General features: G+C 38.0%; 1 protein-coding gene and 1 pseudogene across 4 annotated transcripts in view; one reads left to right on the forward strand and one right to left on the reverse strand.

Annotated features, from left to right (window-relative positions):
* G3BP2 (G3BP stress granule assembly factor 2) overlaps nt 1–13,897 on the forward strand; it is a 67,552-nt gene that overhangs the window by 36,479 nt on the left and 17,176 nt on the right. The window contains exon 1 of one of the 4 annotated variants that reach the window (XM_036227844.1): nt 4,680–4,875. The exons of 1 other annotated variant lie outside the window; for it this stretch is intronic. The gene's annotated coding sequence lies outside the window, so the exon portion shown is untranslated. Of the gene's footprint in view, nt 1–4,679; nt 4,876–4,941; nt 5,061–13,897 lie in introns of those variants that run through there. 2 more of the 4 variants (XM_036227845.1, XM_036227846.1) reach the window with 2 other exon arrangements.
* On the reverse strand, nt 1,316–1,434 carry LOC118608856 (annotated as a pseudogene).

A 13,897-nucleotide genomic window follows, 5' to 3' on the forward strand; every position in this document is an offset into this window, starting at 1 on the left:
GATGGTAGTGCAAAAACATCAAAAATACTAAAAGCCCAGAGAAAGACTGCTGTGTCCTCCCTCTGTGCTCTCACAATGGTTAATCAGCCAATAGATGGCACAGCTTAGGGAGCATTTGCAGTGTGCCAGGACCAGGTGCTGGTTCAGAGATGAACAGGATTTCTTTCTTTGTGGAACTTACAGAGTGTCTGTGAGGGGAAATAGCAGATACTAAATTATAAATTTAAAAATTCAATCGATACTTTGAAGTACAAAGTGCTATTTCTGTATCCCTAATGTAACATCCCTTACCAGTGCCCTCTGTTGTCTCCCTACTGTCTTTCTCTGACTCTCTTTTTCTGTGTCTCCTTCCTTTTTTCTTCTTTAAATTAAATTTATTGGAGTAACATTGATTAAGAACAGTACATAAATTTCAGGTGTAAAGTTTATAATTCAACATCTATAGACTCTTGTGTGCTCCGCACCTGAAGTCTAGTCTCCTTTTATCACCTTGTATTTGATCCCCTTTACCCTCTTCATCCTCCCCCTCTTCCTCTCGGGCAACCTGCATTCTGTAGTCTGTATCTGTGAGTTTTTTGTTTGTTTATTTTGTGTGTTCATTTGTTGTTTGTTTTATATCCCATATATGAGTGAAGTCATATGATCTTGTCCTTTTCTAACTTATTTCACTTCGCATAATATTCTCAAGATCCATCCATGTTGACACGACTGGCAATATTTTATCTTTTTTTATGGCTGAATAGTATTACATTGTTCATGTACCATATTTTCTTTATCCCGTCATTCCTTGAAGGACCCTGGGGTCATTTCCCTGTCTTGGCTATTGTAAATTATGTTACAATCAATATAGGGATGCATATATCTTTACAAACAAATGTTTTCAAAATTTTCAGGTAGATAGATACCCAGAAGAGGGATTGCTGAATCATATGGTAGCTCTGTTAGTTTTTTTATTTTTTTATTTTTTGAGGAAACTCTATACCGTTTTCCATAGTGGTTGCATTAATTTACATTCCCACCAGCAATGTATGAGGATACCCTTTTCACATCTTCTCCAACACTTATTACTTGTCTTGTTGATAACGGGTATCCTCGAGGTGGTAGCTCATCATGGTTTTGATTTGCGTTTCCCTTAGAGCTAGTGATGTTGAGCATTTTTTCATATACCTGTTGGCCTTTTGTATGTCGTTTTGGAAACGTCTATTCAGGTCGTCTGCTCATTTTTTAAAACATTTTTTTAGGCAAGGCAACCCTTGGTTGACCTCACAGATTGCAAGGACCTTGTCAATTTACAATCCCGTATTGTTTATTTTTATGTCTACAGCACCTGGTCTTCCTAGGTGGTCTCCCATCCAAGTACTAACCAGGCCCGACTCTGCTTAGCTGCCGAGATCAGACAGGATTAGGCTTGTTCAGGGTGGCATGGCCATAGACTCTCTGCTCACTTTTTAAATCAGATTTTTGTTGTTGCATTGTATGAGTTCTTTATATATTCTGGCGATTAGCCCCTTATGAGAGGTATCATTTACAAATATCTTCTCCCATTTAGTTGGTTGCCTTTTTGTTTTGTTCTCTCTGTCTTTCTCTGATTTGCTCTATCCTTTTCTTTCTCCCCCTTTCTCCTTCTCTCTGCCAATTCTCTGAAGATACTATGTTTCAATTATTTCTGCCTCATCCCCAGCCTGCTTGATACATTGGCATTCAGTGATGGCTATTGAATGAATCCAGGTATTTTTAAGAATCTCGTAAAGCTTTAAGCTATTATTAAGTGGATACTTAAACCTGTAGGTTATCATTTGACTTTTATTTATAAAAAATAATTTAGAAGAGAAACTTGGAACTGTATAATGTATAAAGAATATAAAATATCCAAAAAATACTGTCTAGACAAGGTAGTAGATTATTTAAGCAGTATTAGGATAACTGAAATTCTAAAAGGGGTGGTTTATATAAGGGAAAATTATACTTAACTCACCTTTAGAATGCTTGCGTGAGGTATTTCCATCTGAGTACTTGAAGAAATCAGTAGATGTAATTTACTTTGATTTTCACAGGCTTTTGATAAAGGTTTACATCCAAGGCCTACATTGGAGTGGGAATATGATTGGAGTATCAAAGGAAGAGCTGTGGTGTGTAAGTGAAAAAATGGTAGGAAAAGAGGTGGAAGTCATAGGTAAGGACTAGATCCGGTAGGCCTTGTTAGGCCACGGTAAGGACTTGGGATTTTATTGTATTACCTTTTAAAGGTTTTGAGACTGTCATTTGATATAGCTATAAAGAATCTGGCTGCTGTGAGGAGACTATAATAGCGTAGGAGTGGAAGCATTAAGACCAAGTAGAAGGCTGTTACAGTAGGTAATGGTTACCGGGACTCGATAATAGTAGTAATAGTAAGGAGAGGTATTTAATCCAGAATAAATGTTGGAAGGTAGAGGGAATGGAAATTTACTAGTGATTGGCTTGCGGTGTGAAAAAAAGAGTGTAGAATGACTTAAAGGTTTTTGGCTTGAGCCACTAAATGAATACAATTCATTCTGTTCTTCCTGCCTATTGGGATGAGATTACTTCGACGAGGTTATCTTTAAAGGGCCTCAGGAGACTACTATAATCATTCTGGAAAGGTGAAAAGGGCCCAAACCTGTGCAGAGGCTAAAGGTTTGGAAAGGCATTGAGAGGGCATGGACTTGAGAGACCCTAGAGCAGGGGTTGCCTGAAGCCTGTTTTTGTATAGCCCTAGAGCTAAGAATATTTCTTACATTTTTAAAGGATTAAAATAAAGAGACCAGAGATCATTTGTGGCCCTCAAAACCTAAAATATTTACTACCTGGTCCTTTACCGTGTAAGTGTGCCAACCTATGATGTAGATCAGTGGCTTTTAAAGTGTGGTTTAATTGCTGATAAAGCAGCAGCAGCAGCAGCAGCAGCATCACCTGGAAACTTGTTACAAATTCAAATTATCAGGCCTCAACACAAAGTTGTTGAATTAGAAACCCTAGGAGTAGGGCCCAGCAATCTGTTTTAACAAGTTCTATAGGTAATTGTGATGCACATTAATTTCTGAGAACCACTGTTCTGGAGAAACTTTTGTACCAGTGCACCAGGATACACAGTGAAGAATAACATTGTTGTGCATAAGAGCCCCAAACTAGAAACAACCAAAAGGCCAGTCAACAGTAGAAGAGATAAATAAGTTGTGGCAATTAATACAATGAGAGTATTCTATAGCTTGAGGTTAAGGGCATGGAGTGTGAAAGCTGACTGCTTGTGTTTGAATTCCAGTTCCACCAAATAGTAGCTGTGCAATCTTGGCCAAGCCACTTGACCTAAGTTTCAATTTCCTCATCTGTAAAATGGGCATAAAATAGGCCACAACTACTTTATAGGGTTATCGTGAGGCTTTAACAATTATGAAATTACAAGAGTGCCTGGTACATAAGTATAGATTTAAAGAGCACGCTGCATGTTATGATGCTTTAAGAAAAAGATAGCATAAAGGTCTGCCCATACTTTTTGTATATAACAAAATGATTAAGCAACCTAAGGCAAAACGATGTATATTTTGGAGGATCAAATGTTGGCATTGCTTCTGTAAACCTGTTTGTACATGTTAAAAATCCCAAAATTGTTCTTATAGGATTGTGAAGAAAACTGATGAAATGTGTTTGCCCACACTATGTTTGGTACATGGGCATTTCATAAATGTTTTTTCTTTTCCTAATTGTTCTTTCATTTGTTTCACCATTTCCTCAATACTTCCTTCCAAAATTCTTCTACTGTCTTGATTTTCTCTGCAAAACATTGCCAGAACTAAGGTGCTGTGGCTTCCTTGAGTAAGATTTGGCTTTTTCCATGAATAAAGGTCAGGAGAGTCAGTGTCTAGTGTTTTCCCGCTATGTCCCGGGGCCAAGTCTGTGCCTAGATCTAGGACAGGGCTGTAATCCTGGTATCTCCTGAGATTTCAGACTTTTAGCTGCTTTAGTATGTAAAATGCTTAGTATGTATTTAGCAACACCTAAATACAGAACGGGCAAAGAGAAATAGATTCTTTCCCTTCTGTGGAGGCCACGTTACCTTTTTTTTCTACATCCAGTAGGCCCATAATATTGCTTTGAGCTGTTAGGATGACTTTGACCTCTGTAGATCTTAATACTATAGGTAAGTTTAGGATGCAAACGGCTGAAACCACGTCCGTGTTCCTGGTCGCTAGCTGCATTTTATCCTTGTCTAGAGCAGTAAGCAACCTGCATACTCTAGGTTCGGAAAGAAAAATTACGAAATTCCCTCCCTCTTAACATTAATAATCCAAAGGGACCAGAAATATCGCTGTTTGGAAGATAGCGCAAAAGAGACAACGCTGCAAGAGAACCGGCTCCTGTTCTGGCGCGATCTCGAAGGGCGGCCAGGAGCTTTCAGGCAGGAGAAAGGCAGCCTCCTTGTGACGTCAAATCAGCGGACTCTCCTCCCCGCTTTAGGCCGGTTCCGGTTCCCCGGCTTTCCGGGCGCGAGAGTACGTGAGCACGGCTGCATTCTGCGCGTGCTCCGCAGAGGGACGCGAGAAGGTTGGGTCCCACTCGCGAAGGAGATGCGTGATTGGCTGAAGCCGTGCTGGGGGGTTCCCCAGCCCTTTCGGCAGGGGTAAAACAATAAGAGGGGGTGGTGGCAAAGGGGGCGGGACGTCCGTGTTCCTGGTCGCTAGCCGCATCGCCTGGCGCCGGGAGAGAGGTGGTTGTAAGGGAAACCAGCTCGCTACTCTCCGAGGCTTGAGGTTTGTCGGAGGCAGGGGGCGGCTAGCGAGAAGAATCCGCTGCAGCCGATCCTCAGCGACTCTCCTGCTGACCTCCGCGCGACATACCCGCCGCCGCTGTTGGTTGGAGGTGTGTTAGGGGGCCGGGGAGGGAGGTCGGTGTGGTGGTCGAAAGGGGACATTCGCTTCGCGCGCGGCGGCTCGAGGCAACCGTCAGAGCGTGAGCCGGGTGTCGGAGGTGTCGCGGCAGAGAGACATTGTTCTTGCCGGCTGCCTACGCTGCCGTGTGTGCGTGAGAGAAGCCGAGCCTTTCAGGTGAGGGATGGGAGGCCGCGTGGGAAGGGAGGTGACCGGCGCGCGTTGTGCGGACGGAGGGCTCCGAGAGTACAGGTGGGGGCCAGGTTTGTTGGTGATGAGGTGGTGAGCTGGGAAGGGGGACGCAGCAGTTCCCAAAGGCTCGCTGATGGAAGCTTAATACGGGCGGTGGGAGGCGTGGGCTTTCTGTAGAGGGTGTTATGGGTGGGGAGCCCACCATCCTTGTCTCCGACTCATTTGCGGTTCTTATTCTCGGTTCCAGGGGAGTGGGGAGGCAGTCGCCGCCCCGCCCGTGGGGGAGGGGGGAAAAGAGGCTGTGTCGGCGGAGGCAGAAGCGACGCAGATGCGAAAGTAGAGGCCTCCGGGCACCATTTCTGAGTACCGAAACAGAATTGGGATTTGAAAGCAGCCGCTGCTTCGCTTGCCCAGTACCTCCTGTTAAGCGGTCTTTGACCCTCTCTCGGGTTTATATCCGTGTTCAGAAACTGGAACTATCTATAGGGTACTCCTCCTTCGTGCCCTTTTTGTGCGAACGATCCCTTAATGACCCAGGAAGAGAAAAGATATTTGAGTGCTTTGGGGAATGGATTTCTTCCTCTTACTCCACATGGGGTGGGGAGTAGCGGGTAGCGGGAAGAATAATCAAGGGGAGGAACGTAAGCTTCCCTAGAGTATCGAATTTGTTAGGTGAATCTGATCGAATTTTACCTGCGTCTTTGAAAGCCGATTTCTTAAGATGGCCCTGTACCGTACCGCTTTGGGGAGAATATAGATTTGCATCTACAGTTTCCCGCATAGATCAGTATTTTTTTCCCCCAAGGTATACCTAATTTTGTAATAGATTTTTTTTTGCGGAGAGGAGGTGCCTTTGCTCTTTTAAACAAACAAACAAACAAAAAACACGTGCACCGAAGCTGCAGTAATAGCAAAGTTGTCCTCCCTAACCCGCTCCCCATGTTGTTGTGATATTAACTTGGGTTAAATTACTGGTTTTTAGGTACAAGGCTTCACATCTTGTGCTAAGTTTTCCAAATGTTAGCATTGCATATACCTGGTTCTGTAAACCATTAACTGATGTAGGGAGCCCTGTATACTACCGGGGAGGAAGATGGGAATTCCTTGTCCAGCTCCATATTTGGCAGTTAATATAGCCTTAGGCGTGTGAACTAAGTTTTTAAGTAAACATTCGGCCCTGTTAGTTTTCAGTTGTCCTTTCGAAATCCAAAATTCCTAGTTTTAAAAAATAGTATGATTAGTTTGAAATTCTTAGAACTGAATGATGTGTTTCTTTGGTGATATTACCTTTCCATTTTCTTAAATTTTTAGAACTAAGTCGTGTGTACTCCTTGTGTTATTATTTAATCTCTAAAACCTGTTTCATTTTCAGAGGTTATCAGGAATTGTAGATAGGGTAAGGACCTCAAATGACTGCTTACTAAGAGCAGTTAAGGTTGCTAATATTCAGGGTTAAAATATTAGTCAACAGTGAACAAGTATAAAGAGTGAAGAGTGGGTGGGTATCAAAAGTAGAAAGGAGAAGAAAATAAGTTTATAATAATTTGGTTGTCGAATTGAGTGCTCAGCAGCTAAACACTTGGATTGTCAGTAGACAACTCTTGGATAGTATTGGCACTGTTGGTACTAGGAAATATTCATTATCCATATTTCACTTAGATCAAACAAGAAAATACTGAAAACCTACAAATACTAATAATGTCTTTAAATTCTTAACAGCATCCTTATACCACAGAATTATTGCTGTTGATTACCTATCAGGTTTGAAAATTCTTTCCCAGGTTACTTTAAATACGACTTTTTCCCACTTAATATATGCTAGGGGAGAGATGTGGGCATGAATGCCTGGTTTTCAAGGCTGGTTTTGATAGTTACAAATATAAGTTCAGTAGAATTTAATGACAAACGTGACTTATTTATTCTTGATTAGTAGACACTGTTTAAGAGCTGATAGAACACACTGGTTCTTCTCCTAGAACTCTGAACTCGCTTCAGAAGCAATCATATCAGTTTCTTGACTACTGTGCCTCTTTGCTTATTATTTTTTAATTTCTGTATATTTCGATATATCATTGTTAGTATATTGGGATGACTTTTGGATACCCTGTACTGTTAGACTTTAAAAATATTTTATATTCTTGCATCCCTGGCTGTTCTTGTGGTGGTTGTTACCCAGGTGTAATGAAAATATCACCAGAAGCAGGAGACTTGATTTCAGATCCTTCTTTCATAACTGTAACCGAGGAACCTTGAATCCTTTACCTTTACTTAAGCTCGCTAAACATTAATTTTCTTTTCTGTAAATGAAGCTAACTAATGTCTCATCTATTTCAGATAGATAAAGGAATGTGTAGGTTACTAATGAAACTATAAAGTTAGAAATCCAAGCTTTTATTTTTGTTGGACAGCATTTCATTTTTTAATGCTTGGTCACTTTTAATAGTGTCTGAACTTCAAGACTTGCCTCCTTTGGGGCTTGAAAAAAAAAGAAAAGATTTAAATCACAGCTATTATTTATTTCTACTGCTGATGTTTAGATCATCTTGATTGTGACACTTTAATCTATGGTCTGCCATAACAAATTGAAGGTCTACCCTAAAGAGAGGTGCAGAGCTGTTTGATGGGCAAAGTCATTTTAAACCAAGACCACCTGCAATTTCGGAAGGTTCTAGTTTTAATATAAGGTTAGCTTTTGAGAATAGGTATGGTCCGTGGTTTAGTGAGAAAGGGCCTGAGCCTGTCTAGTATAAGCCCAGAGTAAGGGCAAAAGGGAACAGTATCCAACAGTAGAGATAAACCTTGTTCTAGGATAGATGCAGCCTTTGGTAACGTAGTTTCTTTATGGTAAAGAGAACTGCATCCTGTTACTAGAGATCTTATTTTTATAAGAAGCAAGATATAGTACACATAACTTCACAGTCCAGAGAAGTCGTCCCTTTAGATTTTTTTCTCTTTTTCTAAATGTACAGTTTCTTTTGGTTTCTTGAGGGTCTTTTGGTTTTTTAGATAGCATAATGTCTTGACTTATTAGCAGTTTTTATTTTGCCATTTTTTCCAAGCATGGAATAGCCACCAAAAGTGTGACATAAATTTTCAAGTGAGTGATTTGTAATGACTGAAATTTTGTTCCCCCTCAGAACTACTTGAGCAAAGATGCTCCAGATCTTATCACTTATGATAGATAATGGTCAGGACACTCCAGGCTCCTCAAAGGGTGAATTTTTGATTGCGCATTTTGATGCTTATATATAGTTGTGGTTGCAGCCAGGCGTTTGAAGTTAACAGATTTTATTATACTTAGATCTAACTTTTATCACTGTATGGATAACAGTTTAATACAAAGGGAGATGTCATTTCAGAGATCCCTGACATTAAAGAGAACCGATGGGATACAAAATCATTTTTTTTTCCTATTGAAATCTGCTCTGATAATCATTTTGCTATAGTATTAGATCTAAAAAATTAATTTCATTTTCTTGTCCAAGTGCATATATTACTTTTACATTATTGAAATCATACCACGGTTGTAAATTTTATACTGTTTATCAGGTTGTTTTCTTTAGGTTTTATAGTCTTTGACAATAATGACTACATGAACTGATGTTTCACAGTTGGGGTTCAGTTTATTTTATTTTTGTTTCTAAGATGATTATTATCAGATTATCTGGAAAAATAGTACTCTGTTCGGTAAGCTTATCAAATGTTTTTTAAATTATCTCTTGGAAACAAAGTTGGAGAGTTCACCTTACGATATAGGCAGTGAGTTTTTCTTTATTACTTTTTCTCCATATAGCTACTCATTTTTAATTCTAGTATGGTACTTTACTAGTCTTGTTTTACTTAGTAATGGTAAGTGAATTTTCACACTTAGGACCTTAATTCTAGAGCCCTGTTTCCTAGCCAGTAACATGTATCTGTTAGATGGTTATCAGAAACTAAACAAAAATTTAATATTATGATTTTTAAAATTATAAAGTTAATATGCTCTCTTTAATATTCAGACAACATAGTATCTTACCAGTGGCATTAAGAATTGAAATGTAGCTTTCCTTCCCCTCCTCCCACCCAAAACACATATCTTATAGATTTCTTTTTGTATCATGCCTTTTTTCCAAAGATGTGATTTGTAGCATCATTCTGCAGTTTGGTTATTAGACATAATTCTTGTGGACAGTATTTATTGTCTACACTAATGACTTTTCCTATTTTCCCTGTTTTTAATGAGTACATAATTTTGTGTTTTATAGTTGTGCCCTCATTTAGTAAACCATTTCTCTCTTGATGGGCATTTAGACTATTTGAAATTTTTTTCTTTTGTAGCAATGAACAAGTTTGTACATCTTTGTGCAATTGTGCATTCATTTCTTTCTAAAATGTCTTAGAAGTGAGATTACTCTGTTTATGTATCCCATTTTTACTACTATGATTAAAACTCTGAAATTGTACCTCCAAAAGTTTGTAACAGTTTGTATTTCCACCAATACTGTTTATTAAAGAGTCTGTTTTTCCACACTCTTCACAATATCGGATATTATCAGTCATTTTCTCTTTTGTTAATCTACTAGGTGAAAGATGGCAACTTTGAATAAATTACCTTTTTGAACTATTGAATAGTGTTGACTTAAGGATACTGTTTTGCCCTTAAAAGTGCTCTGTATGCGATAGATCTCCATAAATGATTGACATAATGAAGGAGAATAGTATTGCTAAATTTCAATAATTGAGGAATAATTTACAGACAGTAGAAAACACTCATCATGTGCACAGCTATATGATTTTAGACAGACTTGTACAGTCATGAAACATCACCAGTCAAGATACAAAATATTTTCATCACCTCTAACCCTCGTGTTTCTTTATAGTCGTTTCCCTTCTGTCTCCAGCCCCTGATCTGATTTATGATTTAGCCCTATAGTTTTGCATTCTACAGAATGTATGTCAAGAGAATTATATAGGATTAACTTATTTAGCTTTGAACAATATTTCGAAACTTATCCATGATGCTACGTATATCAATAAGTCCTTTTATTGCTGAGCAGTATTCAATTCTATGGACTTAACACCACAATTTATTTATTCACCTGGCTAATGGTCATTTTGTTGTTTTCAGTTTTCGAGTGTTTATTAATCTGCCATAAACAACATACAGGTTTTTGGACCCATGCTTCATTTTTCTCAGGTAACTATGTAGGAGTAGGGTTGCTTGCTGGATAATATGAAGTGTGTATGTTTAATTTTATAAAAAGCTGCCATACTGTTTTCAAAGTGATTGTAACATTTTTTCATCCTTACCAACTTTTCCCATTCTTGTTAACACTTAGTGTTTTTAGATTTTTATGTTAGCCATCATTATAGGCGTGAAGTGGTGGTATGTCATTGCCTCATCATAAAAATCTAGAAATGTTAGGAGGTGGGTAATGCAGAGTGGTAGAGGACTGAAGAGAGAGAGGTCATTGGATTTTTGAGAAGAATTGTGACATTCCAGAGAATTACATTCAAGGGTAAACTCAATTTATAACATTTGAGAGGGGAATACAGAAGAGGAAGACTTAAGACAGATGCGCAGTTAGTATTTTAGGGCAGAATGTAATTTAAAAAGTGCCATAAGAATTCAAATGAAAGACAATTATATTCTATCGAGCAAACAGGAAAAATTTTCAGAAACAGAGTTTCCATCATTTGATAGGAAGGTATGGAATGAGTATTCAAATAGGAGTCAAAGGGTCTTAGTTTTTGTTAGTAATAGACTTCTAGAATCTTGACATTGGAGCAACCTAATCAAAATTTTTTGGACATGTGACTATTTTACAATATTTCTCCTAGGTTGTTCAGTTAGTCTCTGGAATAACTAACAGCAGTGACCAGCTGTTCATGAAATAGCTCTATTTGGGTTATTCTTGTGTATATTTATATTGAATCTAAATCTGCCTTTCTGTAATTTGTGTTCACTTTTCAACCATTATATTTAACTTGCAGAGTAGAACAGAACTGTCTACCGATTTTCGATTTTACATCTATACCAACGTATAGCTTCAGGTTATTTGCCTTGGGGGCAAATATACTAGTGATTCACTGAATTTTTAACTAAAAGTAAACAAAAAATCTAAGTACTTCACTAAAAGCTGAAGTTTCAGTCACAGAAAGAATAGAGGGTGATAGATAACTTTGGTTGATAAGTTGTTTGTTTTTTAAAAAATTATTTTGAAATCAAGGAACTCTGAGTATATTAGGGTATGAAGCCCAATGTGATTTTCTTTTCTTTTCTATCTTATTTGTATATATGTATTACTTCCTCTCCTTCACTTCCCTCTCAGTGGGTATTAAGAGATTCAGAAAAGATGGTGACAGTCGGCATAGAGCAGTTTCCCAGGAGAGCTAGAGTAGATGTGTCTCAGGAACTAGTCTAGGCAAATGGAGAGGAAACGTTTTAAGAAATAGAAAAGAATAAAAGGATATTGATGAAAATACACAGAGATTTTAAGGGGATAGATAGAATTGGAGAGTATAATGATCGGAAGTAGCTGGAGCTCTGTAAATAGGGAAGTTGGATCTAATCATGTTGATATCTGGATGAATAGGTACGGTTGATAGGTTTTAATTGACACAGGCAAGAGTAAATTATACATTGTGCATCCCAGTATGACAGCAATCTTCACATTTTCAAATGGAGTTTAATACATGGAATTTCACTTTCTCCAAAAATATATTAGAGTAGAGTCCCCAAACCTCCCCCCCTCCCCGCCCCGACCCCCCAGCCTGGCTAATATAGGAACCAAACCAAGCCACACAGCAGGAGGTATGAGTGGAGGGGGAAGCTTCATCTGTATTTGTAGCCCCGCTCACCTCTACCTCAGATCATCAGGCATTAGATTCTCATAGGAACACTGGTCCCTGGTGCCAAAAAGATTGGGGACCGCTGTATTAGAGGATAATTGCTTTTCGAAGGTGCAAGAGGCTGACAGCATTCTGAAGATTCTTTTTGTACTATCTTGGCTATCTTTGTTGAACTGCATAGTCTCTAGGCTTGACCAGAGGTCACTTCTCAATTTGCGAAGTAGGAAATTGAGATCATAAAAGGTCATGACTTTTTCATGGCCTTAGGTAAAACTTTTTTCTTAATCCATGTTCAGAGGTTTGCTTTGTTTTGATAAAAAAAAAATTTTAAGAAGAAACGGAAAGACTCAGATCCCAGAAATTGCTTACCTATAAGTTGAGTACTTTGCTGTTAATAATAAAAATGGTGCAGTTCTAATTGTAATCACATTTATTCTGAGTGTGTAATTTGGCACTTTTGTCTCTCCTTGACCTTCTTATATACACTGGCCCATGTATGAATGATAAACAGAAACTTCATATTACTCAATTTTCCAAGTCCTAAATTACCTTGTTTGATGGTTCATCTATAATTTGTCCTTACTGCTTCCTTGATGCATTCCTTTTATTGAAGTGTTAATTTTCTGACTCTAGGGGTGAAAATAGACAAGATGGCAGTTGTTTGTATAGAACACATAAATTAGTCTGTTATTAAAAAATAGATTAGTCAGTGAGATAGCACTTTTTTCTCCCCTAATGCCTTTACTTTCTTCTTGATGTGGTTGACTTCCTGTCAGTTACACTTTAGCCCTCTAAATTCTGATTCACTTTAAATCAGACTTATGGTAAAGAAGTAACCGATCTGTAAATTACATTTAAGTCAGTTTAATTAATTAAAACACCATTCTCTGAGTAACATCTTCATTTTATCCCTGTAGGAGCTTCCCACACCTTGAAAGAGTGGGCTCTGCATAGCCTCTTATGTATAGCTATTTGTTTAGGCTTTACCAGATTAGCATTGCCTTTCCTCACTTACCATTTTCAATTAACTTTTCAAGTTACCTCCACTGCCTGTCCTTTTTGCTTAGATCTGATCTTAATAGATGATATCAAGATCATAATACTTAAATGACTGTCCAGGTGGTAGGCAGCCTCTTTTGAACTTTGTTATAATAACTTATTAGAGTATTTGGACCCTTTTTTGATATTGATAGTGTATTCCATATCATTTTTACTCTGATTACTGGTTATATGGAAGTTATAAAAATGGTCGGTGAATATGTACTTTATAAATGCGATGGGAAATTTGGGATGGGATAAATGGCACAGCATCACTGTAGAAAAATCTGGAAATACAGAAGAGAGAAAAAATGAGAATCCCCAAACTTAGAAATAATCTAATAGCATTCTTGTCTTTAACCATTTGAACAAAACTATTTTGTACATATTTTTTTATTCAGAAGGTGAGTTAGTATCTTCTTGCCTCTTGGTATTATTTTGAACATAAGTTATTACAGTATTAAAGTGTATAATTTCCACATTTTAGTTATTTATAAATGTTACTAGATAAATCTACTGTTTTTCACCTTTACCCATCATTCCAAATTAAAATACTATGTTACTTAGTTCTGTTACTTTAAATGTAGAAAACAAGAGTCTTTTTCTACATTAGGGTCTATTAATCCTTATTGGAAGTTTTTAGGTTTGGAGAAAACTAATGGCATCTGAATTGACAGTATCTAACTGTTTTGTGAATTAAAAATGAGTTTGTTTAATTGTAGGTGGTACAGAATTCAGGGCAGAATAAGGACCAAAGAGCAAACTGGCAGAATTCTGGCCTGAACTTACTCACACTTTATGGTTAAAGTAGAAATAAATGAGAACTGAAGCCACTGAATGATTTTTTTTTTTTTTTAAACAAAGTTCATTCTTAGATGTACCGAAGGCTCCAAGACAGCACTTCATTCTAGCTACAGGTGACAATAGATGTTATGGCAGAGAATCCAAAT

This window comes from Rousettus aegyptiacus, unplaced genomic scaffold, assembly GCF_014176215.1.
Source record: "Rousettus aegyptiacus isolate mRouAeg1 unplaced genomic scaffold, mRouAeg1.p scaffold_m13_p_10, whole genome shotgun sequence".
Classification (NCBI taxonomy): domain Eukaryota; kingdom Metazoa; phylum Chordata; class Mammalia; order Chiroptera; family Pteropodidae; genus Rousettus; species Rousettus aegyptiacus.